Here is a 13,492-nt window from a genome sequence, read left to right as displayed (position 1 = left end):
TGATTGGTTAAAAATCTGGCACGTCTACATTGGTTATTGTGATTGGGTAGAATGTTTCCGTGGTAACAGATACGCGGAAGCGTCGGTAGGTATCCACTCTGTTGACATGTACCAAACGGCAAAACAGTGCAGTAAAAAAAAAAAAAAAAAAAAGCATTTTTTTGTGTTCATTCTCTTTTCTTTAAAGGGTAAAATTGCTGATTTTTAAATATCACTTATAACTTAGAATAGTGTTCATAAATATTTTTTCATTCAGTTTATTTAATTGTATTATTTTGTTTTAATCCATTAAATTTCTGATTATTTATAGGTTTTTAGGATTACAGATTTGCAATGTGATCTCAGACTTTTTGACCCTTCTAATTTAGTCACCAACTTTTAAATAAATAAAAGAGAATATCAAAGGAATATAAGTTCAAATAGATGGCTTAGCCTATGTAACATACATTCATAACATTAAAGCATCAAGAATAATAACGGCAACTAAAGCTCATGAATTGAATGAATAAATCAGACCTTATAACACAATGACCTTCATGAATGAAAGCACTGTTTCATCCTAAACCCTGCAGGTATTTTGTGTTAGAGTGCTTCATAATTCGGCCACCAGAAGAGCCTTCTGAGTGGATACTTACTTACTCTCTGATGACTACAATAACTTCAAGGCTTTTTTGATTTCAAAAGGTAGGCTATTTTAGACATGTAGCTAATACACTAGGCCTACATTTCACAAAAAAAAAACACAATATAGACCTATATGTACCCAATTACTGCTGTTCTGAAGCCCTTGCTTAAAGAATAATGCCTTTGCCATAAAAAATCATCTCAGTTCTGATATTTGCTTTGAGAGTTAAAAGGAACTAGAATATAATTTACTAAAGTGGCTAGCTTTTGTTTTATGAATTGCATAGGACATTGGCACCGACCCCATAGGTAGCCTAGCTTACAGCATTAAGTAACACAGGGACACACGCAGGCTATTTAGAGTTAGGCTCATTTGTGTAAATTGTTGCTCTATTGGAGCACTTTGATAAAATGTGTAGCGTGATCTCAAATATAGCTTCTGAATCTTAGTATGAAACGTTTGTGTTTTCCTCACTTGAAAGTCAGCCCACATTCTTTGCCCACAACTGTTTCAATTTGTTCCAGGACAATAGTCTCGAGCCATTAAATGAACTTTCTCCCCTGTGGTGTTTCTGTAGTGGTATTTTCGGGCTTCAGGATGCAGAAACTGTTGACAAAGGACAGAAGTCGAGTTGAGTAACAATCGCAGGTTAATCGAGTAGCAAAAAGCTTTTTCTGTTAGCAGTTTCAATGATTTATTGACCTCAAGATCATGTAATTATGTTGTACAAAGAAGTCTATTATCTGTCTTGGCAGAGTTTGATCTTAGATGGACAGATTCTTTTTCCTCCATGAATGAGCATAACATGAATCAAATGTATCTGAAATTAATAATGTGCCACATCTAATTGGGACACATCACAGAACAGAAAAAAAAACATATTTCTGTTTGATATAAGGTTGTTTTCTTCATGAGGAAACACCCAAAATCTGTGGAACAATGTGGGGACATTTGGTAACAAAGAAAACAATGCATATAATGCAGGTGCTAGTTTGCACTTTGACCAGTTTGGATATTTGTGATCAGATATGCAGAGCATATGCAGAACTCCCCTATTATTATGCAGGGAATCCTTCAAAGGCAGCAACAGCTGTCATAAAGCTGCTCTACTCTGAAGCACTACAGCAATGGAAAATGCCTTTGAGGTATTGCTCAAAATTGCTCAAGACATGCACAGGTTGTAATTGGGATTTATTTTAAAGTTCTTAATTTCTGTTTTAAATTCAAGGATTATTTCTTGTATGAAGCAATAGTGTGCGAATTCTTATTCAGCATTTTTTTTGTATTCATTTGCTACAGTACAGATTTATGTATGTAGTAGCCCCGCCCCTTTGTCTTTTGTGCTCGTTGTCTTTTGTCTTCCGTCTTCCGGTCTGTATTTTCATATCTTGCTTATTAATAAATGAACGGCTCATTTTAAAATCTTCCCAGTCTACTGTCATTTGTTAAGACAAACATTGCATTCCTAACGATAACGTTTTAAAGATTGCATTCCTAACGATAACGTTCGGGTGCTCTAAGCGATGTCATACGTTTTTTACGCCCAAACATTTTTTGTCACATACAGCAAACATCTCCTCACTATCCGCTAGCTGCCTGTCCCCTAAACACACTGTAAAAAAAAATGCAGTCTTTGCAGACAACCCAGGTTCCACAAATGGCAACAAAAACAAACTGCGGCAACCCGCTCCACGAAACATAACAAACTGTTCCGGCCAATAACTGACAAGAAGGCCCTGGGGGTGGGGTTTGGGGGGTCAGTGCAGATGAGGAGGAGGGAGGGTCTATCTAGCCTCCATTTTGTTTGAAAATACATTAAACGTCAACAAGAAGTTGTTGTGGCATCATTGATTCTTACTGTGAGTGACGACGTGTCTGGAGCGGTCGAATGTGACAATATACATGGTTCACCTATCTGTCAACACTATCAACAAGCTGCAGCAGTCAGGTGTTACAAGTAAGAGCTCTATACGTTGTTTACATTCATTATTATTGAAGTTTGGTGTGCTTTGAGACAGGGCTTGAAATTAACTTTTTTTGCTCACCAGCTACTGCAGTTTTCCAAAGTTACTAGCCATTCAGCATTTTCACTGGCCACAATTTGACATCAATACAGTGGGGAAAAACTGCCATTGTTAATATCATCTCATAATTTGGCAGCAGGTATAATTAGGCTGCTGTCACTTTAAGTCCTGACTCACGGATCCATTAGGCTATACCAGTGCCCGCACTTCCTTTAGCCCCATTGTGCATCACCTTGGTTGCAGTTCCATTAGAATTCCACTGGAGGTGATCACGGGCGAGTGCAGAATGAATGGGAGTCTATGGAGCTAAACGGCTAAATGTGTCTCTTTCACCTGCTTGTCGTTAAATCAACATAGATTTTATTGTTGATTCAGCAGGTTCAATATAGATTATAGGCCAAAAGTCGAATGAACGAGTACTTATGTTCTTTTGATTTCTTACAGGTTAGGCTGTTGTTGGCCGGAACATGCTAGCATTCTGCTATTGTGTGACGTCATCACAGTTTTGAACGGATTTTTGGAACAGATAAGTGAACTTAAAAATGCAATTTTCAGCTGAGTGTATTTTCTTAGCCCTCCCTTTTGAATGCAACTTTCAAATTACTTGACAAAAAATTACATCCTGAGAAAAGTGGATTTCTGGGGGTGAAACCCCATTGACTCCCATTCATTCTGCACTCGACCGCGAGCGCCCTCGCATGGACAGAGACGCGTTACTGCAGCCAGTCCAGAACCCGGAAGTAACCAGGCAGTGCCAATTCTCTTCAATTAGACATTCTCTGGCTATAGTTAGATTTTGGTAAACCAACACAGTCTCGTGAAAGTGCGTATCTACAGCACGATTGTCATTTCTCGTGGCATTTATACGCCAAAAATGTTTTTTTGCGTGCATATGCTACGCACTGAAAACCCCCTGGGTAGGTTTAGGGGGAAGGGGGGTGGGGAGTTCGTACTTATTATACACCAAAAAGTGCGTATCATATATGTGAAAAACGCGTACCATATACACGCAAAAACTAAAAAACTAAACTAGTTTTGGCGAATAAACAACGCATTCTCACCCCAAGGCGTCACCTTTGACCATGCTTCAATATCTGACGCTTTAGGCGCCCTTTAGCGTCAGTTAGATGACGCCCTAGGATCGCGTGTACCCTACCCCCACCCCAGACCTAAACCTAACCGCGTCCTCTAACTGACGCTTTCCTTTAGCGTCAGTTAGATGACGCCGTAGGATCGCGTCATGTAAGTGACGCTAAAGGGCGCCTAAAAAGTCAAATATTGAAGCATGGTCAAAGGTGACGCCTTGGGGTGAGAATGTGTTGCTGGGGTGGGGGTAGGGTACACGCGATCCTAGGGCGTCATCTAACTGACGCTAAAGGGCGCCTAAAGCGTCAGATATTGAAGCATGGTCAAATGCTTCCCAAGGCGTCAGTTAGGTGACACCTTGGGGGTGAGAATGGGCTGGTATAAATGGCAAGAGAAATGACATTCGTGCAATAGATATGAACTTTCATGAGATCAGGCTCGGTAAACATGCATTATCTGTCTCAATTGTTTATGTTCACTTAAAGGCTAACTGACTGTGAATACTCGCCAAGACCGGCATTTTGACATTATTTTGTGTGTATTTGAGTGTTTAAACACAATACCTAAGCACCGAAAAATAACTCAAGTTAGAACTGAGAGGGGGATTTATGTGTGTCGCACACTTTGGGTGTGAGCACAAAATTGCATTCTCATCCCAAACGGTCAATTACACGTTGAATTCAAGCCCTGTAACAAACAATATTCATCCAGAGTAAATGAAACGAGTGAGTGAGGGGAGGGTGAGATTGTGCGCCTACAAAATTCAAGCCGCCAAAGTGGCTAGTATAGGAGTGACTGAATTACACGCCACTGCTGAAATCCACCCGCATTTGGCAGGTTGGGGGAATGTCAAGCCCTGCTTTGAGACATGAGGTTATGCGTCTCTTGTGGCACTTGTAGACTCTGTGCGCGCTCATATATTTTTGTAGGGGGCATGGCTATGGAAGGTGCTCGGAAGGGTGGGAGCTTACTATTGCTAGCCTTTTTTTCCAAACTGTGGAAGTCAGTGGGGGAACATCAAATGTTTGGTTACCCATACTTCTTCAAAATGTCTTCCTTTGTGTTCAGCAAAAGAAAGAAATTCATACAGGTTTAGGACAACTTGAAGATGAGTAAATGTCTTATGATGATAGAATTTTGTGAGACACTGAATCTGAATATTATGCTTTTCTTGGTAGAAATCCAATGAAAACATTGCCATAATAACATGAGAACAGTTATAAAGATTTCAAGAATATTAAGTTGGTATATGCTGACTCATGTGCATGAAACCAGTCTATTTGGTATGGTTCTGTGTCATAATGAAATATGTGATTGACTTGATGTAAATAATCTTATGTCAAGCTGTATTTTCTTAGTTTTTGATTCAATATTATTACTCTTAAAGATTTAACTGGCTGAGATTGCACTGATGAAGTCTCAACTGAGGACACACTGATCTAATGCAGGACCTACAAATTGCGCAGTGACTCATTAAGTTAAGTGCTCCTTGGCTTTCAGTCATTCATGCTATAAATGAGTGTATCATCCTCTTTGGCTCAGTCATAAATGAAAAACAGAAGCAGAAGGTCACACAACAGAAGAAATCAGAGGACATTGATTCGCTGGCTTAGTAAAACAAACAAAAGAATAATATAATGCATTTGATGCACTCAAATATGTCATAAATTAGTTATAGTACCCATAATCCGATACGCATATGTGTTGTGAACAAAATAGTCCTCCATTTGAAAAGCTTGTGTTCTTGAAGTCTGATTGAAACAAAGCTCTACCTTTATGTAGCATTATAATAATGTGTCATTTGGTTTACAGCTGTCAATCAGACATACGTAATATCTTTTAACTCTTCCAGAAAGTACAAGGGTGGCTAATGAAAAAGCCTGAGGTAATGAATGTGTACAAGTGTCTATCACAGTAAACACATTCCCTTTATTTTAATGCATACAATTTCGACCATGTGATTTAATCGTAAAATAAACTAAATAAAATATGGGTAACACTTTAACACTTTTACTTGCAATATGAATTTGTTAACATAGTATACTGTAAGAGCAATACATTACTATGTGTTAGCAGTTAATAAAAATACATTAGGCTATAGTTCATCTTAGCTCAGGTCCTAGATGTAATCTTAAAGAAATCATAATTTTGGCAGTTGTTCAAGTCATGTTTAGTGAACATGAAATAGACGAATGAGCAATAATGATAAGAGATCGCATGCATTATATCCATTTTCTTTTGGGACAAATAAAGCAGGATATAAACAGCTTTTAAAGACTGCAGGCTGTGTCCTTAATTTAAATCAGTAAAAGCCCCATTCATTTTTTTTTTATGGAAAACTTTCTTAATTAGCAAAATATGATGAGAGAGAGTGCCTAGCACGCTATAGTTCTCAAATCTGGCAAATATGTTTTCAACAGGACGTCATCTTGTAGGGGTTTTCTTTATACGTCATACCGCGGTGATTCGTTAGGTCTCTCTCTCTCTCTCCCCCCGAAGTAGCTGCAGACAGAGACAGAGCTGCAGCGCTAAACACCGTCAGCTCTTGCTTTAGTTGCCGGATGTCTTAAGGATCCATTGATATTTATTCAATAGCAGCGGCGGCAGTCTCGTAATGGAGAACCAACATCGACATCTCATCTGCTCAGCTCCAAAGGGTAGGCTAAGTCAAATCTTTTAGACTTAATTCCTTTTAAAAACAATCCATTTTGCTCCATTACGGTTGAAATAAGAAATGAAAGAATCCAAATCGTGCACGTATAGTCTTATTAGTACTTATAATGTGTCAGTTAGGCTAAAAGACTGTGAAATCCGCATGATGGACAGACAGTTCAGTGTTTTTTTCCCCCCAAGAAACCAAAGTTTATTATTCGGACATACAGGAACCCAAACTAAAAGTGATTTAATTAAAGGAGAGTAATTGAAACACTAATTTCTAATAACTGATGTTGAGTCATTTATTGAACTATTAGAGGGGGTGTCCGGTCCGGTGATGAGCGCTGCTCTAGAGTCAGTGTTGACATGAGCGAAAGCGACTGATCGGTGGCTGGAATAGAGCGCAGTGCGCGCCGCGGGCGATACGAGCACTGCAGAGACACAGAGACAGATACTGAGGAGAGACAAATAATACAAAAATGAACGACACCCAAGATTAGTAACATAATTTGAATCGTTTCAGTGTTTTGTAATGAAAACATGAAACAAATATGTTTAGGTCCATTTTATGGAAAAGTTTATTAATCTTTTATCTATAGGCCATATTTATTTATTTAGTTAATTTGTTGCAATTGGTTTTGTTTTGACTGAACCCAGACTGTATTTTCACCTAGTTGTTTCTGTTTAATTTTTGTATTTTTTTTTATTATTGTTTATCCAATTTGGTTCTTTTTTTTTCTTTTTTTTTTTCAAATTGATTTTTTTTTTGCGTCAAATTGACACTTAAACATTGAGCAGTGTCATTTATGGCTGATTTTAATTTAGTTTAATATCTTCTAGATTTAAAAAAAGGGTAATTTTTAATTGTCCAATAACAAACTTTTCTCAGGGTTGAAAGTTAAAGGGTTAAACAGCGATAACTGTTTTCTAGAGAAATCTTGAAACTGAAGATTCTCTAAAATTATGGATGACCACTGAAATGTCCACGTTTAAAAAGAAAATGATTTAGAACAATTGTGGTCCAGTGTTTTCTATAAAAGTGACCAATGCAGCTTTTAATTTCAGTCACTTTAAACTCATTCCACTACAATAGTTTCAAGGTTGTACTTGTAACCTTGAGAACCGGGCAGCACTTCACCAGCAATGCCCAATTGACCAGTCTGTTATCTTTGCCTTCATAAAGTTCAGCTGCATTAGCCTCATTAGGCTGCATTATGTGCTCTGACCAATTCAAAGATAAACCAATTATTTAGTATTTCATTTTTTTTTTTCATACTGGCATCTCAAAAAACAATGCTTTTTTTCTCTGCTGCATTTAGTGTGCATGACTGGGAACACATGTCCAATGTTAAGATTAGAATCTGCTGCTTTAGTGGTTCTGTTCATGGTTCTGCTGGCCCATCGCTCTGCCCATTGAGAAAAGGCTTTATTGAATTACCTGCAGTGATGCAGCCGGTCGTGCCGTGATTGAGAGTGACAAGCCTCATAATCCGAGCCCACTTTTTTTTCTTAATGTGCATGGCAATGCATGTCAATATGTCATATTATGATACCATGATGGATCACTGATTCTGGAGATGTGGGAAATGTAATCACAAGATTAATGTTTAAGTACAGAAGAATTTTATTAGAATAATCTGTTAAACATGTTCAGAGGGATTCACTATACACTATAGTGCAGATGATGCCTGCTTCTTCCAAATGTGTTTTCCTTATAACTTTACTGTGTCAACATTGTCAGATGTATTATTATTTGCAAATTAGCATTCAGGTAGAATTACAAATAAATTGAGACTACTAGATGATTTCAGCTGACCCTGATTCACAGTCAAACAGAAAATCGTGTGCTGATAGCATACACACTGCACATTGATGATAAATTCAGCAGCCATTGTATTTTTTCGAGTTTTGTAATAAATATTCCCAGAACTTTCCCAATCAAATTTGTATATTTAGCTATATGAATACATTCATATTTCTGTTTTTTTTTTCCTTAAAGCTGCAGTCTGTATCTTTTTTGGGGTTAAAATTATCCAAAATACATTTTTGATCAAATACATAACCAGCAAGTGTTCAACACTATCTGCTTGCCTCGATTCAAAGCAGTAAGCTTGTAATAATGTTTTTAATTCCATTGGTCCTGGGGGATTTCCTTGGGAGATTTGAGCATGTCTTTGTGTCATTACGTCACATCTGTACACATAAAGAAGGAGTCTCGGCTAGTAAGCTATATTGCGAGTGAGGATGTTTTAGGTGGAGATTTATAGCCTTTTCTCACAGCAATTCACCTTTGGCTAAGCCACGCCCTAGAATGTAGATTGACCAATCACAGCGCAGCCAAGAACGAGCTCCCACAGTGGTCGGACACTTTTTCACAGCGCTCCATTGACTTTCAACACAGGCGTCTCATATTTTTGGTCTCGGCAGGCTATTACCATCGTAGTTTTATCCAAAATATGGTTAAACGTTGTGCCTCGGGCATTTGTAACACAGATACTTGTTTCCCAGAGAGGTTGGAGAGGGGTATCCGTTTTTTCCCTTCCCAAAACCGAAGTAAAATCCTGACAAGTGTCGTCTTTGGAAACTGTGGATGTCCTCAGTCAGCTAAACCCCACAAAGATCCTTCCGTCCTTCGGATGAGACGTTAAACCGAGGTCCTGACTCTCTGTGGTCATAAAAAATCCCAGAATGTCTTTCGTAAGAGCAGGGGTGTAACCCCGGCATCCTGGCCAAATTTGCCCAGTAGCCTCTGTCCATCATGGCCTCCTAATCATCCCCATATACACCAATTGGCTTCATCACTGTCTCCTCTCCACCAGTAAGCTGGTGTGTGGTGAGCGTTCTGGCGCAATATGGCTGCCGTCGCATCATCCAGGTGGATGCTGCACATTGGTGGTGGTTGAGGAGATCCCCCCCTTCTATGTGAAGCGCTTTGAGTGTCCAGAAAAGCGCTATATAAATGTAAATGTAACGAATTAAAGATCGACAAGCACATTTTTTTTTTTACTTCTAACCTTACTGTGAGTGTGAAGTTACACTGTTAGACCTCACCAGGATTTTACAGTAAAATACTGGCAACACTGTTGCCAGTAATTTACTGTAAAAATGCACTAAAACTAATAAGTTGTATTTTTTAGTTAACTTGAGTTTTAATGCATTTTTACAGTAAATTACTGGCAACAGTGTTGTAAAAATGCACTAAAACTAATAAGTTGTATTTTTTAGTTAACTTGAGTTTTAGTGCATTTTTACAGTAAATTACTGGCAACAGTGTTGCCAGTATTTTACTGTAAAAAACCTGGTAAGGTCTAACAGTGTATACTAGTTAGACCGTTTTATAATGTTTTAGGTTATGATTTCGGTTCTCATACCGGTTGTTGATACGCTAGCACATGCTGCTAATAAATGTAACGTTATACTCTTGTAGTCCGTTTGCTTTGTAATACCGATTATAGAAGTGAATAGAGACATACCCAGCTTTGCATGAACAGTGTTGCTCCCTGTTATTGTTAGTCCCAGCCGATAGGAAATGCGGTGGTTCATTTTTTGACTGTGACTGGTAACGTTATGCTTTTGCCTCTATTTTGGATGCCTTGTTGTTTCTTGTGTTTCACCTGTATGTCTTGTATAGCCTTCAAACGCATATTGCAGCCCCTTTTACCTACTTCTATCGGACACTTTATTTGCTGCTTATAGTGCTTTATAAAAGTTTGATAACATTTCAGCAGGAAGAGCTGTTACAGCATAAGCCATGCAGACTGCAGAGCGCAGATGTTTGACGAATGTAGCAACTGTAACTAAGGGGGGCGGGGCTTAGCCAAAGGTGAATTGATAATTAAACTGATCAATTTGATGGCGGATCCAGAAAGGTTCAAACGACAATCACCAGTGACAACAGACTCACCCGCTTTAAAATGCAAAAGACTTTGTTCGGATTTTGGAGTGGCTACCGAAAAATTGAGACTGCAACTCATGCAAAAATAAGTCGTAAGGGCATTATATGTAGTCACGCAATGCTGATGGTGAACATTAATAATTTGAGAACAAAGTATAATTTGCATGGTTTTACGTGACGTGATAAGGGACTGTTAGATTTAATCGTCCGCAATTTACTGCAATGCTTTTTTTCCCTTAGTTGGTCAGAACAAAAGTGGATGTTTCTTACTTGTTCAGATGACATTTTCCGGTGAAAATTATTATGTTGGTCAAACTTCCAACAAGAATAATCTGTGATTCTGAATGCCAGTATCCACACCGGCGTGGTGACTGACAGCCACACACTCTCCTCAAACATTGGATTCATCCATGCTGTGCTGTGCCGTGCCGAGGCACAACTCACGTAAAATTGATAATTCCACGAATAACTGCAATTGCAGATTTTGAACAGAGATGGCGACAAAGAGTAAAAACAGCAGACTGCAGCTTTAACTTTACTATATATTTGATCTACATGAAATGTGGTCTGAGAACAGGTGATTTTAGAGGTAGTGAATGACAATGTGTGAAAAAGTGACAATTTAATGAAATATTGTATTTGTGTTAGGAACATTCTAGTACTCGTCTCTGGTTAATTTCAATACGGAAATGTTGCCTTTTCAAAACTAATGGCAGGTAAACATGTACAATATTTTGTCTCATGTCTTAAGAATCATATAAATGTCTACAATCATCAAAGACTGTGATTTTTAATTGGGTATTATGACATAATTAACATACATAAATCATTGAAATACCCTGCAGTAAATGCCTTCTTTGGTACATTTTTGATATAGTGAAAATGTGTCTTTTCGTATAGCCTAAATGTTTATTGCTAGACATATTACTTTTAAAAGAATGTCATCAAAAATAGTTTCTCCAGCCAGCGAATTCACCCTCCCCCAACAGTGTTCTTCCTCCTCCATAATATCATCTGAAGCAATCTCTTAACACAAGATGCCCTAGCGTCCTTCTTATAGACAAGGTCATTTGCTTTTTTGTTATAATGCAATTATGACCTCTCTAAACCATTAGAAGATTGAACCTGGCTTTTTCACACTGCCTGACTTTTTTCCTGTCTGCATTTCAGTTCATGTCTGTCAGTCAATCCTGACAGAAAAAAAAAATACTGATTTTACTTTTTAACTTTAAATTATATTTTATATATAATTTGTTATGGAAATGGGTAATTTTGGGGATTTCTTGTGTTGTTTTCTTTCTATCACTTCTGAGAGAATTATATAGCAACACAATAAATACAAAAAATTCTAAATACACTGCATCAAATATTGAAATTGATTTTGTTCTTAGGCTGAAATGTCATGTTTAACTTTTATCACTTTTTCCACCTCACCATATCTTGACATATAGGCATAGGCAGGCAATTTTACAGCTCACCCCTCAAAATCATTGTTATTCATGCCAGCTTGCCAAATATGCTATTATGTTCTTGCATAACTTGACCCGCTGACTCCCAATGCACCATGCAGGGAACTCATAGAGAACAGAACAGAAACACCATACATCATTTCAACAAAGGCTAGTGCAGGGCCTATTTTCAGTCCACTTGCGACTAATTGTACCTAAACTGTGCACTTAGGTTTGAGAATGGTGCTTTTCAATATTATTTCAGACTTGTATTGAGATCTTCATTCGTCTGGAAAAAAAACATATTTAGATATAGTTGTATTTGAACTGAAATATTGTTTTCCATGATTTATACACTTAACAAAATTATAAATGCATCACTTTTGTTTTTGCTTCTATTTTTAATTTTTCCAAACCTGTGTCAGTGAGCACTTTTCCTTTGCTGAGATAATTAGTCCTAAGCAATAATCATGCTGTCTAATCAGCATCGGCAAAGGAGAAGTGCTCACTAACACAGATTTAGACAGATTTGTGAACAATATGTGAGAGAAATAGGCCTTTTGTGCACATAGAAAAAGTCTTAGATCTTTGAGTTCAGCTCATGAAAAATGGAGGCAAAAGCAAAAGTGTTGCGTTTATAATTTTGTTGATATTCATGACTTGTTGCTGTCCATCATTTGTAAGCAGCAGTACTGTCAGATTCCCCCAGCATTATGCAGGTAGATTGTGGGAAGTGCTGTCTCTTCACCGAGGGGCAAATCAAGCAGTTCAACTGGGCTGCCAGACCTCTCAGACAGACATGGTAGGCCTACACATCCATTTAGTCGGCCAATAATGGATTACTCCACAGCCTGAGCACTCAGCTTTCCAATGGCATGTAAACACAATGAATGTGTAACAAGCTCTCTTTTGATCCATTAGCTGTTGTAAAGTCTCACATATTCATTCTCAGGGATGTGTATGGCCCTGCGTATGTGTGGTGCGGATTTTACTATAGACCATTTCGCAAGATGTAAACAACACTGGTCCAGAAACACTTCCTGTTTCAGTTTGTAACGGTTTTCTTTATTTCACATGTAAAGAAAACATCTTAAAGATTTTTGTTTAACTTTTTGATTCAGTTTTATATGTTCCCTATCGAGGGAACTCAACACTGCGTCGATAAAATCGACTCTTTGGGGACGCTCCCTAAGCGTGCGCCTCGGAAGTATGAATGAAACTAATCCAATCCTGATTGGTGTTGCGTCGTGACGTAACATGTGACGGCATACCCGGAAGTATAAAAGTGACGCTGTCACAACACACACTAGCTTTCGCTCTTCAGCAAGCGCTTTATGTTGAAACTGTCATATTATTGAAAGAAAGTATGGCCAGTGAACAATTCAAGAGGTGTGTGCATCCCTGCCCTCGTTTCATCACGGGTGGGGACGCACACTCTCTCTGTGTGTATTGTTTGGGAGTGCAGCACGCACGGGCAGCTCTCGAGGGGGCTGCTTGTGAAATGTGTGAGGCTTTGCCTATTAGAGTGCTGCGCTCCCGGCTGGCGTGCTTTGACGAGCACGGTCAGGCTCGCGTTCCCCAGGGTTCCGGTCCCGCATATGTCGAGGCGATGCGGCGACTGAGATCCTGGGGTTCGCAGCGGGATCTGGCGGAGGAGAGTGAGAATGCTGAGGCATTTTCTCGCTCGCCATCGGCTGATCCCGCAGCCTCTGAGAGTGGTGTGGGAGCCCGCGCTGCGGTTTCTCCTACCCGCGATCAG

Source organism: Pimephales promelas, chromosome 4, assembly GCF_988280905.1.
Source record: "Pimephales promelas chromosome 4, fPimPro1.hap1.1, whole genome shotgun sequence".
Taxonomy (NCBI): Eukaryota; Metazoa; Chordata; class Actinopteri; order Cypriniformes; family Leuciscidae; genus Pimephales; species Pimephales promelas.
Note: the sequence above shows the minus strand (reverse complement) of the source record.